General features: G+C 38.4%; 1 long non-coding RNA gene across 1 annotated transcript in view; it reads left to right on the forward strand.

Annotated features, from left to right (window-relative positions):
- The first annotated feature begins 3,983 nt into the window (after window positions 1–3,983).
- The window catches only part of LOC121865050, a 15,817-nt gene continuing 2,191 nt past the window's right edge, over window positions 3,984–17,609 (forward strand). Inside the window, exon 1 of the long non-coding RNA XR_006088711.1 lies at window positions 3,984–4,074. This is a non-coding gene — a long non-coding RNA (uncharacterized LOC121865050). The remainder of the gene's footprint in view (window positions 4,075–17,609) is intronic.

Raw genomic sequence — 17,609 nt, forward strand, 5'->3', positions numbered from 1 at the left:
TTCACTGATCTGCTTCAAGCATTTAAGGGATTCATGCGTCCTAACTTGGAGTGCTGCTCTCATATCTGGGGTGGCTCTTCTTCTGTCCAACTGTTAGATAGGGTGGAATCAAAGGCATTTCGTCTTATTAACTCTCCTCCTTTAGTCGCCAATCTTTCTTCCCTTTTTTTTTGCCGCAATGTTGCTTCACTCTCTCTTTTACCGATACTTTAACGGGCAATGTTCGGTGGATTTGACAACCTGTGTACCGCCGGCAAGGCCGTGGGCTCGTAACACACGTCTTGCCCGCGGTGCCCACCATTTTTCTGTGGATGTCGGTCACACTAGAATAACCCGTTACAGTACATTGTTGTGTATCGTATGTGGCCAGTTGTCAAATTTCTCTTTGTTAGGTTCACATACATACATATGCACATGTAGATCTTGCACTAAGAATGAAGGTGAGAAGGGAGACTCACTATGGCGTTTTCTATATATATATATATTATATGTACAATGCAGTGCTAGGGAGTTGCTGTGTGGTGAGGAGCTTGTTGAGAGTTGGTCTTTTCTGTTTGAGAGCGTTGAGTAAAATCCTCTTCACGGTTGTTGTTGTGTTGTTAAGATTGTCCGTCCGTAGTCCGACACGGGCCTTTGCCTATAGGCGGCCCGTTTGGTGGTTCCGGCTGGAGCTCCTGGAGCAGCCAGACCGGAGTTAGGATTGGAGGTGGTCCCACTATGGAGAGCATCTTGTCTAGTGTGTCTGTGTGGCCTACGAAGGCCTTCCTGTGACCGAAGTCCTCTTCACGGTTGTTGTTGTGTTGTTAAGATTGTCCGTCCGTAGTCCGACACGGGCCTTTGCCTATAGGCGGCCCGTTTGGTGGTTCCGGCTGGAGCTCCTGGAGCAGCCAGACCGGAGTTAGGATTGGAGGTGGTCCCACTATGGAGAGCATCTTCAATAGAGTGTCTGTGTGGCCTGCGAAGGCCTTCCTGTGACCGAAGTGATGCTCTTCACGGCGAGGCTGGGGTTATTTATACGATTCTGATGGAAGTGAGCGGCGCTGCTGATTGGCTGAGGTGAAAGGCGGTAACTGGTCAATCACCGCGCAGTCCGAAAACGAGGCTTGGTCTGAGGAACTCGCCGCCGGTTGGCTGGTCAGCGGACAAATCGGCAGTTGTAGGGGAGAGTATGCTCTACAACATCCTTCTTTCCTCACACAGGTAAACTGCCTTCTTCTGTGTTTCCATACTTGTACAATCTGTCTCACTTTAAAACGCTGGTTTTCCGGCATCCTCGTGGTGTACATTAACACAGTTTATTGGGCACCCCCCTTACATCCTGTGCAAGGTGAAGCACAGAAGCATTTACAGCGCCCATCTGGGAAGCATGTTGACCCCGATGTTGTGCTGTGTCTCACGTCTCGATAAGTGTTATGAAGTAAGCTGGCGTGGCTACAATTCATACCATCACAGTTCTTTATCTATAAGTTTAAGTGGACATTGTGATAAGGACCAACAGAACAAGAATTATCCGGTTCTAAGGCATCAGGTACTTGTGTTTTCAGTACACGGCTGAGGAATTACATAAAGATCACTGCCAAGGTTTTTGTTGGGATAGGTTTGGTTAAATTGAGTCGAGTTTTGTTAGGTTAAGTTAGGTTTTCTTAGATTGGATTGTGTTAGGTTAGGTTGGGTTTGCCAAGGCTGGGTTGGGTTAAGTAAAGGTGTAGATTCACCTTTTATCCTCTTCACTGCACTGATCGGCTCGTTCGCCGCTTGGGCGATCGGTCACGTCTCTGTTACGCACTGTTGGCAAGTACTGGGCATGCACCGGCTCCTGAATGTACCTGAACCTGCTCCAGTGTTGGTCAAGTCTTGTCTTGAAAGAGCTCACACTCGGTGCCGTCACAACACTTTCTGGTAGATTGTTCCAAGAGTTCACAACTCTCACTCCGAAAAAGTTTGCCCTCACAGTTTTCTGGACTTGCGGCTTCTTCAATCTTGAGCTGTGACCCCTTGTGGGGCGAGCGTCCGCCAGCAACAAGTAAGGACACTCGACTGAGTAGTGCCCCTTGAGAAGGGCAGGCACCAGTCTGGTGGCCCTCCTTTGAACATTTTCAACCAACTGACAGTCCCTAGCATATCTCGGGGACCAGACGGGGTGACAGTACTCCAGATGGGGAAACACTTCACTATTGAAGATCGTTACGAGGGAAGGACCGTCTAGATGTCTGAACGACCTTCTTATAAGACCCAATAATTTATTTGTTTGATTTACCTTCTTCACGTATGTTTGTACTGTACGATAAAAAAAAATGTAACTGAAGGTGTGAGAATGTACAGTACCTATTAAATACAGCACCAAAAATAATGTACACAAATAATATAATTTTTTTTTTCCATGACAAGAAAAGTTCTCTTAACAGTTAATGAAAAAATTAACATTGAGAATCTTTGCATAAAAATTCTCCCATTGTGTACCGTTAAGAGACCAAGATTTCAGTTCACACACAAAAAAAAAAAAAAAACTTAATTTTGGTCCAAACTCAGCTTAGTGCAGGTATCTAGATAATGTAATCCTGCAAGTTATGATATTTAGGCAATACTTTTTATATTTTAGTTTAAATTAGACAGTAGAATCATTTCTTGCATCATCAGTTACGGAGAAAATTCAGCATATTAACCTTTGGGAACCGTAGATGGGTCATTCTTACACGGGGTACTTGGGTCAGCCTCTGGAGTTGTGAATGACTAACCGATACTGTACTGTACTGTACATATTTATCATTCAACAGCCGTGCGGTATCCCTTGGCTGATGAGTGATGATAAAGGTCCTCTATATACACGTATTTAACAGTTATTATAAAGTGGCCGAATTAATTGTGTTAACTAAATACAAAATTCCAAAGGCGTTGAGTACAGTGCTGAAGTGACACCAAGGAAGGCACTGTGTACTAAACTTCCAAAGACCACAATTGATGGCATTCACCCTGAGTCTGTAATATAACAAGGTGTCATTATGTCATATAAGTAGAATATCCACCCCCGATGGTAATGTCATGCAGACTGTGTCATCAGGGGACACGTGGTGATACAGTGATAATAATCATAACATATTCCTCTTTGCCTCTGATCGCCTCGTTAGCCACTTGGGCGGTCGATAACGTATGTGCTGTTAGCATCCCCACTCGGTGCAGCACACTCACAACACTCTCTGGCAGGCTGTTCCAAGAGTTCACAATTCTCACCCCAAATAAGTTTCCTCACAGTTTTGTGGATCGTGAACAATAAGCTTGTAAGCATGAGACTAATGCCATGCCATAAGCTATATAACATTATCAAAGGTTTATCCTATGTAACCAATTATGTGCTGTCATATAATAAGGCACAAGTAAAAAATGTGAAACTATTATGATTTGATGAATTAAAATTTATTCAGCGTGAGAGCACATTGTGGGACTGCAGTCAGTGACTTTAAGTAACAATTCAACTAATTCTTCTATGTGCTGCTAAGTGTACTGGATAAGCTATTACAGTATACTAATTATACTAATCATCTAATTATACTGCATTTCATATAGTTGCACCACTATAATTTAATATAATATATTATTGACGTATGATAACTGAAACAATCAACAAAAAAGTATTTTAGGTTCAACAAGTGAAGTACAGGTATTTATAAAGTTCTCAGTTTTAATTAAATATATATTAATTCATCATTAATAATAGTTCTTTGATAATTATACTGGTTAAATCAGCATTATCTGAATAAACTATTATAATATTAATAATTTGTAAAGTCACAAAATTCTGCTAAAATAACAATAATAATAATGACCAATAGAATACATGTCAACTGTAGCATAAATATTGGACTCTGTAATAGGTTTAATTCGATAATAATAACAGTAATAATACAAATAAATGTAATACTAATAATAATGAAAATAAGTTTAATAATAATAATAATAATAACCGTTTTATTATAGACAAATAAAAAAAGGTTTTTGGTGAAGTCAAACTGTTCCAGGACCACCAGAGGACCACCAGTCACCCGGACGCTGGCGGCAAGGTAACGTCTTATTGGCAATGTGAGTAAAATACGTTCTTATAAATAATTACTTGTAATATTAACTTGTCATGGTTTATCATTCACGGTCTTAGGTTTTATTGAATGATATATGCATGCCTGTCATAATAGTGTTGAGTTACTGAGAGAAATAAATGGCGGGGTGTGTTACCAAGAGCCCATTGGTGACCCTTGACTGTGCTAGGAGTAAACTTGCTTTACAACTTATATCCCTATAATGCCATGCTAAATTTCCTGAGTTAGTGTGATTTACATATATATGGCTGTTATATTAGACATGAATTATTGGGTAATATGCTTGGTGGGAATTGTTACTAGGTGTAATTAAGGAGGCGTGTCTATGTACAGTAGAACTCGTACCCAGTAAACTTAACCTTGAACTTAATGCCAAGTGTCTTTCTGAACGTAATGCCAAGTGTCTTTCCAAAGTCTTATAACACGTATTTTGAATGTTGTTGTAGTAGGTGTAGTGGTTGGTGAGGTGTGGGGAATTAAACATTACCTGGTCGTGGGCTACAGGTGGGGGTCGACACTACTGTATTTCTCATTATTTTGATGATTTTTTTATATTTTATTAATGATCAGAATGGAGTCCAGTCAAAGGAAAAGAGAAGGATTGTGAAATATTGACAATTTTATGTATATATTTTTTGGTATTATTTTCTTGTAGCTCCGTTCATTCCTACCACTAATTTATTATCATATTCGAATAAGACATCTAATTATAAGATAATTTTCATCTATTACATTACCGGCGGAAATGTATAATAACGGAGATAGCTTTTCCAAATTTTTTTCTATTTTCTTCCATTAACGTCGCTCTATTATCGTCTGCCTCTTGCCTAACACTGCGTGTCTCTCGCGTCTCCTTCATAAATCATGACGTGCATGCGTACCTGTACATGTCACGCGGCCAATCAAAAGCATTTTTGCTAATTCAGAGTATATTTGGCCCAATCAAAATTGAGTTTTATTTTGGGTCTCATATTTTGAAATTCAATTTCAGTTCCTACCATGGAAGTGTGCGATGTGTGTCACTTAAAGTATATGGAGCTAATTGCGAGTTTTGGGAAAAAAATAACGTAGAAACTATAGCATTTTTACGATCACATGGTGTTCTTCCAACCTTAGTAAAGTGTACTAAGAGCAAGACTGAATGTAAATATCGCAAAGACCAACGTATGTGGCGTAGTGTAAGAATCCCAGAATGCAACGACGAACAAGAACCAGGCCAATAAGGTAAGAAATAGGGGATTCCAGCATATTGTGAGTCAGTTAAGTTAGGTTAGGTTTGGTTATTGTTTTTCTAGTGTTTTATTGTGTACGGTATTTGTTAGTCGCTAAGGCACTTTTTTTCTCGGAAAACGTCAAACGAAAAAGAAATCGCTAAAAAAACCCGGCTAATTTCCGCCAAAAAGGAAGGTCATATTCAGTCTCAGCACACACAAATACACTAGAAAAATATACTTTTAACTTGCTACAAGTGAATGGAGCTACAAGAAAAATTTACCTATTTTTTACTAGGGGTACAAAACTTAGTATATTTTTAACCTCCCCTCCTATAGCTCCTGCAAGTTTATTAGTCATAGGTTTAGTACAGGAGGAACCAGAGACAACTCCTGCAATATTTGGTAGGTTCACTGGACAACACCCTGAGGGGGGTCCAACGAATTACCCAAAAGTACCCAAAAGTATATTAAATCAGGGTAAAATCTTAACGAATATCTGTTATACATACACAAAACATGTCTAATAATATTTTTAGTTTAGTTAGTATAACAAATTTATTGGCAAAGCTTGTAGTACAGTTTGCCTATTCTGAGTAATTCAGTCAGGTCTTGACACTGAGGGTGGTATCACTTCTCACTGCCATGCAGGACAGAGGTTCATACACAGAGATGCATCATATTCCTTGACAGTACATATACATATATGTACACACACATACACATACATATACACATATACATATACATGTACTACATATATATACACACATGCACACATACACACATACATACACATATACACACATACATACATACATACATACATATACGTCGGTCAGATTCATGTGGGTAATGTCAATCTTCACTGCCATACAGGACGGAGGTTCATACAAAGAATGCATCATATTCATTGACACTATATATACACATATGCACACATACACACGTACATACACTACTCCTTGCACTGTCACTATGTTGAAATGAACTGTAGTTTGAGCTTTTCCCCATCTAGTTATTATATATCTTATTTGTATCACTTATGTTACTTGTATATTATTTATAATTCGAAACCCATTCCCCAAATATGTAACTGTATATTTTCAGCCTTCTGGCTGCTAAGCTCTTTCAATAAACCGTTAATTATTATTATTATTATATACACACATACATACATATACGTCAGTCAGATTCATGTGGGTAATGCCACTGTTAACTGCCATGCAGGACAGAGATTCGTACACAAAGAAGGAAATACATCATATTCATTAGCAGTATATATAGGTCAGTGGATCACATACATTGGAGTCATATTCTAATTGAAGACTAATCAGTGTGGGCCAGCAGCAAATTTGGGATAAACAGCAAGAATGTCCTCAAGCACCCCTGATTCTATGAAGTAATTACATAGTTCAAGATACAATAAGCCAGGTGGCCTGAAGTCTTTGACAGTGTCACATTCAATAATATAGTGTTCAAGTGTATGCTTTAAAGGTTTATCACAAAGTTTACATGCTGAGTGTTCCAGTATGGGTACAGCGTTACTAACTTGCCAGATGTGTCTGTATCCTAGCCTAATTCTGGCCACGACTACATCACATTGTCTGGTTCTGTCCTTATGCTGGCCATACCGGTACCTCTTGTCACAAAATTTGTCATATTTACTAATGCTACAACTGTCGGGTCTCTCTGCATTTCTCACTTCTTCTAGATCAGAGTTCATGATTCTGACTTGAATATTTTTAATTACAGCATTGGACAGGCCAAGGTTGCGGTCAACATTTTCTTTCTTACATGCCTCATTGGCCAGTCTATCAGCACGGTCATGATACCTGATTCCAACATGGGACGGAATCCACACAAATTCGATACGAAAGTTGTTCTCATTGGCAGTTATCACATTCCTTTTAATATCACATACAACTTTAGACATAGAGCCTGATGGGCTGTTCATTGATTTCAAAGTGTAATTTTGTAAAAATAATTTGTAAGATGAATAATAAACAGCGAAAAACTTTCAGTATTGGCGAACGCTAAATTCCAAAGAGTTCGTGAACAAGGGAGATAACTCAGATCCATCGTGATGCACTTTGCTAACCTAACCTAACGAAAAGTAAATCCTACGGCTATGTTAAATACCCCAAAGTAACAGAAACATAGGTAATTATATCTCCATTTTGGATAGGTGACTCTTTGGAATTTAGCATTTTTCGCTGTTTATTATTTCATTATTTTGACTACATTTCAATTAAAACATTTTTAACCAGGTTTTATTGATGTAAAACATATATTCGTTAAGATTTTACCCTGATTTAATATACTTTTGGGTAATTCGTTGGACCGCCCTGAGGGTCCTTCCTGGGATTGAACCTGGGTCGCTGTAGCAAGAGGCAACATACTTTACTGTTGTACCTCAAACATCCTCATTGGTAGCCAACCCAACAAAGTGGTCATATTATTTTTCTCAGGAAGAAGTGTGGCTCAACCATTATTGACTACAGACATGACCAATCAAACCTTACCCAATAATGTCAGTGGTTAGTGTTGCCTGCTGTCATAATGGTTTATTATCTGCAGTGTCCTACAGGCAACATTGTTGACATGACTGCAGTGTTTTGTATACTTTATCATAAGTTCACATGAATTTTTTGGAGTAGTTATTTGTCTGTCACCTACGGACCTTTCCTTCTGTTAATTGTCCGACATTCATTCTGAGTGGTCAAGGCTGTTGGCCAAGGTAACTGAATTCCGTAACTTGCAAACATGTTATTTATGTTAGGTTAGGTTTGAACAGAATAAATGCCAGACAAATGACCACTGCATAATTTTTGTGTGCAGAATAAAGGTACAGCAGCTGTATGTGAAATGTTGATGTCTATTGGTACAGCAGCCTAATGTGCATGGGTTGGCAGACTAAAAAAATATAGTTACTAAGATGGCCTTCATTCTGACTAACCAAACCTAACCATTAGCAACACAGTCTGCCAGTACGACTGTCATTCCTACAGTACATCTAGTGAGATTTTTTCCCTTTTTTATTCTGATCAGATGTTCATTCTAAATGATCCTGTTGGAATAAACGAACAATGTGACAACTCCCCCTTAACCTTCAGTAAATTATGATACTCTGTACAGTACTAGAGAAGTGATGAGTGAAAGTTGAGGTACTGACTCCAAAAAAACATGACGTTCTTCATGAGTCAAAAGTTATGATTCCTGGAGTGTTTCATTAAAGTATTATCTGCTATTTAAGAGGATAATACTGTACACTGGGGGCACAAGTGATTGCTGTTTGATTGTTACAAACAAGCACTCAAGTACTGCCGGGAGTTTGAATGCAGTACGGTACATGACTCGCTGGTATATTCCTGCTGAAATCAGATGTCCAATACAGTACAGTACAGTACTTCAAATTGGGTTTTTGTCAGTTTACCAAAGTGTTGGAGGTGCAGACACCATAATTTAATTGTTTTAAATGAAATTTAAATGGTAATATCTCCGTTAGCCGGAATCCCTCAAACCCGGAACTCTCCGATAGCTGGAATTGAAATTTTATCGGAAAATCTTTCCCAAAGTCGTAATTTTCCAGAAAATTCCGGCTTTGGGAACGATATTCCAAGGGGCACATTTTCCGGAAAATTCAGAGAAAATTTTCCCAATACCCGGAAATTTTTGGGAATGAGGGATTTTTTTCCGTCTTTGAAAGAGTCGTCTCATTCCCCGAAGTGCTTTTTATCAATTGTTCCGGCTAACGGAGATATCACTGTACAGTACTGTACAGCACTATATTTTTAGTTACTGAATGAAACTGGAGAGACTTTCCAGAAGTTTTCTTGAAAATTTCCAGAAAATACGGCTGATTTTCAACGTCGGAAACTCGTTCACAGATCTGGGTACTGTACAGTGCAATATTGGAGAGGACACCAGTTAACAGAAATATTACTTAATCATCCTTTGGGTTCGCTAATTGAAAGGTGTTGCAGATATGTCATGTGGCTGTTGTTGAATTGTATGTTATTGCAGAATTTGTTGAATTACTCTACACTGTACTGTTGTTTTCAGTATCTTGTTTATTGTGTCGGCTATTGTAGAATTGCATGATACTGTTGGTCTACTGTTGTTACATTGTCCGTTATTGTTTAGTTATGTAGGCAATTGTTTAATTATATTGGCTGTTGTTTAGTTACATTGGTTACTGTTTAATTATAATGGTTCCTGTTTAGTTATATTGGTTCCTGTTTAGTTATATTGGCTATTGTTTAATTATATTGGCTACTGTTTAATTATATTGGCTACTGTTTAATTATATTGGCTACTGTTTAGTTTACTGTTTAATTATATTGGCAATTGTTTAATTATGTAAGCTATTGTTTGATTATATTGGTTACTGTTTAATTATATTGGCTGTTGTTTAATTATGTAGGCTATTGTTTGATTATATTGGCTACTGTATAGTTATATTGTTTCCTGTTTAGTTATATTGGCTATTGTTTGATTATATTGGCTACTGTTTGATTATATTGGCTACTGTTTAGTTATATTGGTTCCTGTTTAGTTATATTTTCTACTTTTAGTTATATTGGCTACTGTTTAGTTATATTGGCTATTGTTTAATTATGTAGGCTATTGTTTGATTATATTGGCTACTGTTTAATTATATTGGTTACTGTTTAGTTAAATTGTCTATTGTTTAATTATGTTGGCTATTGTTTAGTTACATTGGCTACTGTTTAATTATATTGGTTACTGTTTAGTTATATTGGCTATTGTTTAATTATGGTGGCTACTTCTGAGATGTTGGTTTATATTTGAATTACAGGTTTGCTTACATAGGTCTAGTTAGGCATGTTAGACTCGGGCATAAAGTGCCACTATGGCCCTGTCAACACTCCCAGGCTGGCACCTGTCTCCGACGATACTTGCACTATAGTCAACCGCAATTGGCCAGTTCTCCCAAAACTTATCTAGGCAGCGCTCGAAGGTACCATACTGTATTGATGTAGGTTGTTGAATTATGTATCCAGTATTGCAGGATAGTTATGGTAGCTATTGTTGTTTTGTATCTTGGTTATTGTTAACTTGTCTTTTAGGTATCTGAATTGCCCACATGCTGTACTGTATGACTGGGTGGTATAACAGAACTTTGCCTTTGTCAACTGTGGTCGGGATCAGTTGTTGAGAGGCTGCTTCTCTATCAGGGTGTGTGAGACTGAGTGGTCCCATATAGGTGAAATTTGAGAAAATTGCAAGACTGTACTGTACTGTATTACAAGTAGCTAGACAGGATGAGTGAAGATGCTAAGAATATGTGAAACCAGCATTGTAATCTTTAGCTACATAGAGTACAGTATACAGGTCATTGGAATTGGGGATGTTGTGAAGAGTAGTCCCCCTGCCATATTATATTACCCGAGGATTAAACCCCTTAATAGTACCGAAGGGATCGGGAGTAATCACAAGGTAAAATAAGCTGGGATGCCTAAAATTTATGATACAGAATTGATTGTATGACTAACATTTAATGGTTGGATACTCCTGAACAGATTTACATGCAACCCTGTGAGTTTTTTATTTTACTGTATTTTATACCATACAGGGTACTGTATTGTACTAGTATACCCAGGTAAAAATTAAGTGAAGTTGAAATCTTGGATGTTTAATTGTACAGAAATTTTAATGGTAGGGATAGTGGTGGTGATAGTTGTTGTATGTATTGTTGTTTGTAATACTGGGCAGTACAGGTGTACTGTAATAGATGTCTTAGTACCTGTAGTAGACTCATATACAGCTCCTCCCTGACTTAGGACCTACTCAACTTACGACCACCCTCATGAACTGCCTCAGTCGTACCAAAATTTTTTAAAATTACGTCAGTACAGACAAAATTTCCATTTGTAATTCACTTTAAAGTGACTGGCAAGCTTAAAAGTGAGAGTTTTGTGGTGCTGAGAAGAAAGAGACATCCATTTTAGATTCTCTATGTATTATTTAAGCATTTTCGACTTACAAACTGGATTTGGGTCCCTAACCCCGTCGTAAGTTGGGGAGGAGCTGTACAGTACCTGTATTTGTTAATGAAGTGTGGGCTCAGTATTATGACTTTACTGGTACAGTACTGTATTTATATTGTTCAGTACTGTATAGTATTTACACTGTCTTTATATTGTCCAGTACTGTACAGTGTTTACATTGTCTTTATATTGTCCAGTACTGTATTAATGTCAGGACTTCAGAAGTACTATACTAGGGCCTGATTACCATTGGTATATTTAGTGAGGAAACTTCTGATGACAGATGGTCATTTTGTATTACGGTACAGTACTGATGTTAACACGATTAGAAAATTTTTGAACCCAGTTTTATCTATACAGTACTACAGTACACCTTGATGCTCAGACACCCTAAAGAGGCTCTCTGAACCTGTTTACTAATACTGTACAGTACACACATGTTTACTACAGTAATACTGTACAGTATGCACATGTTTACTATAGTACTGCACATTACTTGGGTCTGTTTGTCAGTCCATCTTCCAGTTGACACAGGACATTGATATTTGGAACTCGAATACAGTGGTCCCTCGGTTAACGAACGCCTCGGTTAACGAAATTTCGGTTAACGAACTGCCTCCCATAAGATTCTTAAATTCGGTTAACGAATTTCTTACGAGCCGACCTCAACATGTTTTCGCTTGCACTGGCTGGTCAACCAGCTGTAGTATTAGTCAGCCAATACATAAATCGGCTCTAGGGCTTAAATTCCTTACTATTTCAGTTTATGTCAAGAAGTTTATACTATTCAATAATTTTAAAAGTTTAATATTCAATTTTTTAGTCATTTTAACAATTATTGAACATAATTGAAGGTAAAGTGACTAGTTTAATGCGGGGCATCCAGCCTCTTAACACAGCAAACAGGCGTTAGTCTCTCTGTTTTCACTGGAGGTAACATCTTGCTTGAGACTCTCTTTAACTAAACGCTTTTTTCTGTGTTTCCAAGCAAATTATTGGTCATTTTGAAATATATTTTACATATTGACAATATATAATGCAGTGCAGTGTTGATTTAAAGAAAATAATCTTGAAATACACCAAGAGAACTAAAATTTTATGGGTGAAATGGTGCCATGGGGTGACTTCTCTTCCACCCCAATGCCTTCTCTTCTTCCTTCTCCTCCACCCCATTCTAATTCCCATCATCATCATCATCCAGGAGCCTTCTACATACACACCTCAAAGTAAGTGAACTTTTCTACCAGTTTTGTTGAATTTAGGCAATTTTCGGTGAGCTGGAACCAATTACCCAAAAACCCATTGAAAGAATGGTTTCGGTTAACGAATTTTTCGGTTAACGAACGACCTTCTGGAACTGATTGTGTTCGTTAACCGAGGGACCATTGTAATTAATATTTTACTGTTCGTAATGTATAAATTTTACAATAGTACAATACAGTACAGTACTGCTAACACATTAATGGAAAAGATAGTTGGCCATTTCTTGGTAGTGTTGATGTAAAAAATTTAAGGATTTTTTTTATATACATTACTGTATGTACATGTTTTATGTATTGTCTTTTATTTTTTTTAAAATATGCTACTAAAAATTCACTGTAGTGACTAAGGTATTAGTGCATTTATACTACTGTACTGTAGCCAAACTGTATCATAGTTTATAAAATTTCAGAAGCCCTTACTTTTGTTATTAGCTTATTATATGACTAGTGTCTGGGGTCTCATATGACAACCCACCTTATGAACCAAACCTAAACTGACCAAAATTTACATAATCTAACCCAACCCAAACTACAAGTATTTAAACAAATCCAACCTTTCCACAAATAACCAGGTACTGTATGTGTAATCTTTGCAAAATAAAGATAAAATTAGGTCCCAGAAACTACCTTTATGCACAAAGGACTTTTTGACAAGTTGAAATACAGTAATCAACTACAGTATATATTGTTTGATATATTTTCATACACAATGAAGTTGAAAGTGTGAGCCCATATCATGCAATTATTCATGAGCAGAATCGGCATAAGTACTGTATTGTACAGTACAGTATAGTCTCGGTTTACGCGGATTTTTTATACGCGGTTGGTCATTTACGCGGCACCTGTCCAGGCGTGCCAATTATTAGTTACGCAGTACATTCCTGAATTTACGCGGGAAGCGGCGCGGACAAGCTGCGCGCTTGGTCGCTTTTACATCACCGCTGACGTCAGATGACATTTCGGACTGTGATTGGGCCACGCATCCTTACCACCCACGCATCCCCTCCGCCGCGAGCTGTGATTGGTCTATTTAGCCTTGCTTGCCCAGTCAACAAAACATTACCGAGTTCTTCACCCACCACAGCCAGCCCAAGTCAGTGATAGTGAGGATATGGACTTAGAGGGGTTTGACAAGGAGGCCCTGCTAGCCTCTGTGGTGGATTGTGATACAGGTGATACAGGTAAGGGCCAATAATCTGCCCTGTGCCTCAGAACCAACCCCAATCCCCGTGTGCCCAGCCAACTCTTCTACTAACGTAAGTGTTAAAAAACCTAATATTATTGATATTTCTCTTAAATATTAATTGTGTGTGCATACCATCATAAAATTAAGATGTTATTTTTACTACAGCGTACGTATTGTGTCGGAAAAAGGGTAGTCTGGGGGTTGGCCCAGTCTCTATTTCAATTAATCCCATATGCTCTGTTATTTCGTTTACGCGTTTCGCGTTATACGCGGACCTCCATGGGTTTAATTGACCGTGTAAAACGAGACTATACTGTATATTGCATTGAGACAGTCAGGTGCACTATGAAGTGTAAGTAATAAGAGTCCGGAGGTCTTATTGCAACTTTATCTTGCGCTAGTCAGGCCGCACCTTGATTATGCGGTTCAGTTCTGGTGCCCTTATTATAGAATGGATATAAATTCACTAGAGTCGGTGCAGCGAAGAATGACGAAAGTGATTCCGGGATTTAGAAACCTTCTATATCAGGATAGGTTAAAGAAACTAAACTTGCATTCCCTAGAAAGACGAAGAGTGCGGGGAGATATGATAGAAGTGTTTAAGTGGGTGAAAGGAATCAATAAAGGGATATAAAGTTCTTATAATATCCGAGCAGGATAGGACTCGGAGCAACGGATTTAAGTTGGATAAGTCTAGGTTTAGGAGGGAGATAGGAAGGAACTGGTTCACAAATAGGGTGGTGGACGAGTGGAACAAGCTTAGCACCTTTGTAGTAAGTGCTGGAATGCTGGAAAGTTTCAAAAGGAGGCTAGATAGATTCATGGATGATAGAGTGGTAGTAACTCTCCACAGGAGCTGCCATGCACAGGCCAACCGGCCTATTGCAGATTTCCTATGTTCTTATGAAATTTTCAACTTCTTTATTGAATTTATATTGTAGAAGTTAAGGAATAGAATTATGTAAACTCCATCATTATCATTTGTGATAATGAAAACAAGTGGAGATAACAAGGAGGCACCTCTTGTGTGGTGGAGGGTGTGTGGGGTTAGCCAATCAGAGGATAGAGAGTAGGGGTGTGTACTATGAGGGCTCCTGGTTGGCTTGTGAAACTTAAACTTACCCAGTGTACTGTAACAGGTGATAGATACACACTGAAGATAATAGCTCAGACAGGTACCTTGAGGAAATTTAACATTGCACAATATACAATACTGAATTAATTGTATTATATTGTTTTCAGAAGTTAGCTACATTCTTATTTGCAAATGATTTTGTGGGTCAGGAGTAGTGTAGTATGCTTTGAAGGATAGAACATTGTGGAGTCTTGTGGGAAGGTTGAAGTCATGCCCTGAAGTTTAATAGTCAGGGTGAACAAAAACTGAGTCTGCTTGTCTCAAGGTCACCTCACCACCACTGGGTACTGTACTGCCATGTGCTAAACTTTCACTTTATTATCTCCAGCTTATGTCATTAACAAGTGTGCTTTTATTATGATATTAAAGAAGCTACCTTACTTTTTACTTACATTTAATTAAATAAAACTTGCCTGGTAAGATGTTAGATTGTTCTCAAAAAATTTATTAACAGCTGGCAACTGGACCACGTGGTAACATGTGCTTCATGTTGCTGTTTTTTGTTTTATTTTATTTTCCTGTAGTACACTTAATATCTTGTATGTATAGTTTTAAAATTGTGCATGACTTACACATTTAGATATAGAATAATGTATATCTATGTACAGTACAGTATTTTAAGAGAAACCTGTAATAATTATAATAAGAGTTAGGTTACAACTTGAACATGTTATCTACACTCTGGTTAGTTAGGCAGTCTGTTCACCTGCAGGTACTTGATAGCTGACACCACAAGTTCCTTCAGGCAGGTGGGTTTGAACCTTCACCATTTTGTTATATTGTTGTTAACTTACATCTGTGAGTGTTAAATGAGGTGACAAGTGGCTGAGAATCTCCCTTGATCAGTGTTGGGTGAACCTTCCTGGGAGTGTTATCCTTCCTCGTGGTTCAACTGATAACCAGGGTTCTGTATGATATTGACTAATGGATGTGATGACACTATCATTATGAAGTTTTCAGTTATTTACAAGTGTGTGAATGACATGTATTACCTACCATATTGTCAGGCATCAAACACTTTCTTGTCTGTGGCAATGAATGATTAATAATTTACCAGGTTGTATTGACACTGGTGGTGGTAATATTCACCGGTTCAGAATTGAGTCGTGGCTGTGATTGGCTGATGGACCTGCAAGCAAATTTTTTTTTGTATTACTGATATAATGTTAAAGTGAAAAAGGTGTGTGTGTGTGTGTGTGTGTGTGTGTTATCCAGGTAAGTTTGTCAGTCTTGTAAGTTTTGGTGATGTGAAGGTTACCTTAACCTCTACCTATGTTTAGGGTTGCCATATGTTAGTATTTTCCCGGACATGTCAACTTAGCTGCTAGTAGTTTTTGGGCGAGCATGTAGTGCCATGTACTGCTTTCTTTGTTCTTCAGCCACGCGCATTTTTATGATTTTTTGTATTTAGTGTTATTACAGCCATAAATGAAATGTTGAAAGTACACCATTTTTTCTTATGGCTTTTTTTACACTGTAGCATTTGTTTTTCTTGTCCTGCATTTAAGGCATTTTAGCAATTTTCAACCATAATCTAGCCACTTTCACTATACAGTGGTCCCTCGGTTAACGAACACAATTCGTTCCAGAAGGTCGTTCGTTAACCGAAACCATTGTTTCAATGGGATTTTGGGTAATTGGTTCCAGCTCACTGAAAATTACATACAAATTAAAAATAAATGCAGTAAATGTACACTGACAGTATAGTCTGGGTTTACGCGGCTAATTTAACCCACGGAGGTCCGCGTATAACGCAAAACACGTAAATAAACTAACAGAACGTATGGGATTAATTGAAATAGAGACTGGGCCGACCGCCAGACTACCCTTTTTCCGACACAATACGGACGTTGTAGTAAAAATAACATCTTAATTTTATGATGGTGTGCACACACAATTAATATTTAAGAGACATCAATAATATTAGGGTTTTTTTTTAACACTTACGTTAGTAGAAGAGATGGCTGGGCACAAGGGGATGGGGGGGGGGGTTCCAAGGCAGAGTGGTAGATTATTGGCCCTCGCCTGTATCACTATCCACCACAGAGGCTAGCAGGGCCACCTTGTCAAACCCCTCAAAGTCCATATAAGTCCATATCCTTTCTATCATTATCACTATCATTGACATGGGCCGGCTGTGGTGGGTGGCGGATCAAGAACTCGGTAATGTTTTGATGACTGGGCTACCTTGTGCGCACCCTGCCCGCGCCCCACTCTGCGTAAAAGAGTACATGCACCGCGTAAAGTGAGCATTCTGTGTTCGGCAGGGTACCGTGTAAACGTGGAAATGCGTTAAGTGAAACGGCGTAAAGCGGGGTTTTACTGTACATGTTAAATAACTTTGCTCAGGGCATACTAAGCACTTCCTTACATTCCTTTAATACTCTGGCAAATATCTCATCGGGACCTGGTGACTTATTAGGCTTTAGTTTGTCTATACAGTGGTCCCTCGGTTAACGAACACAATCCGTTCCAGCAGGTTGTTCGTTAACCGAAAAATTCGTTAACCGAAACCATTCTTTCAATGGGTTTTTGGGTAATTGGTTCCAGCTCACCGAAAATTGCCTAAATTCAACAAAAATGGTAGAAAAGTTCACTTACTTTGAGGTGTGTATGTAGAAGGCTCCTGGATGATGATGATGATGATGATGTGCATTTGAAGTGGGAGGTGGAGGAGGAGAAGGGAGAAGAGAAGGAAGTGAGTGGAAGAAGC

The sequence above is a fragment of the Homarus americanus genome, unplaced genomic scaffold, assembly GCF_018991925.1.
Source record: "Homarus americanus isolate GMGI-L3 unplaced genomic scaffold, GMGI_Hamer_2.0 scaffold2539, whole genome shotgun sequence".
Taxonomy (NCBI): Eukaryota; Metazoa; Arthropoda; class Malacostraca; order Decapoda; family Nephropidae; genus Homarus; species Homarus americanus.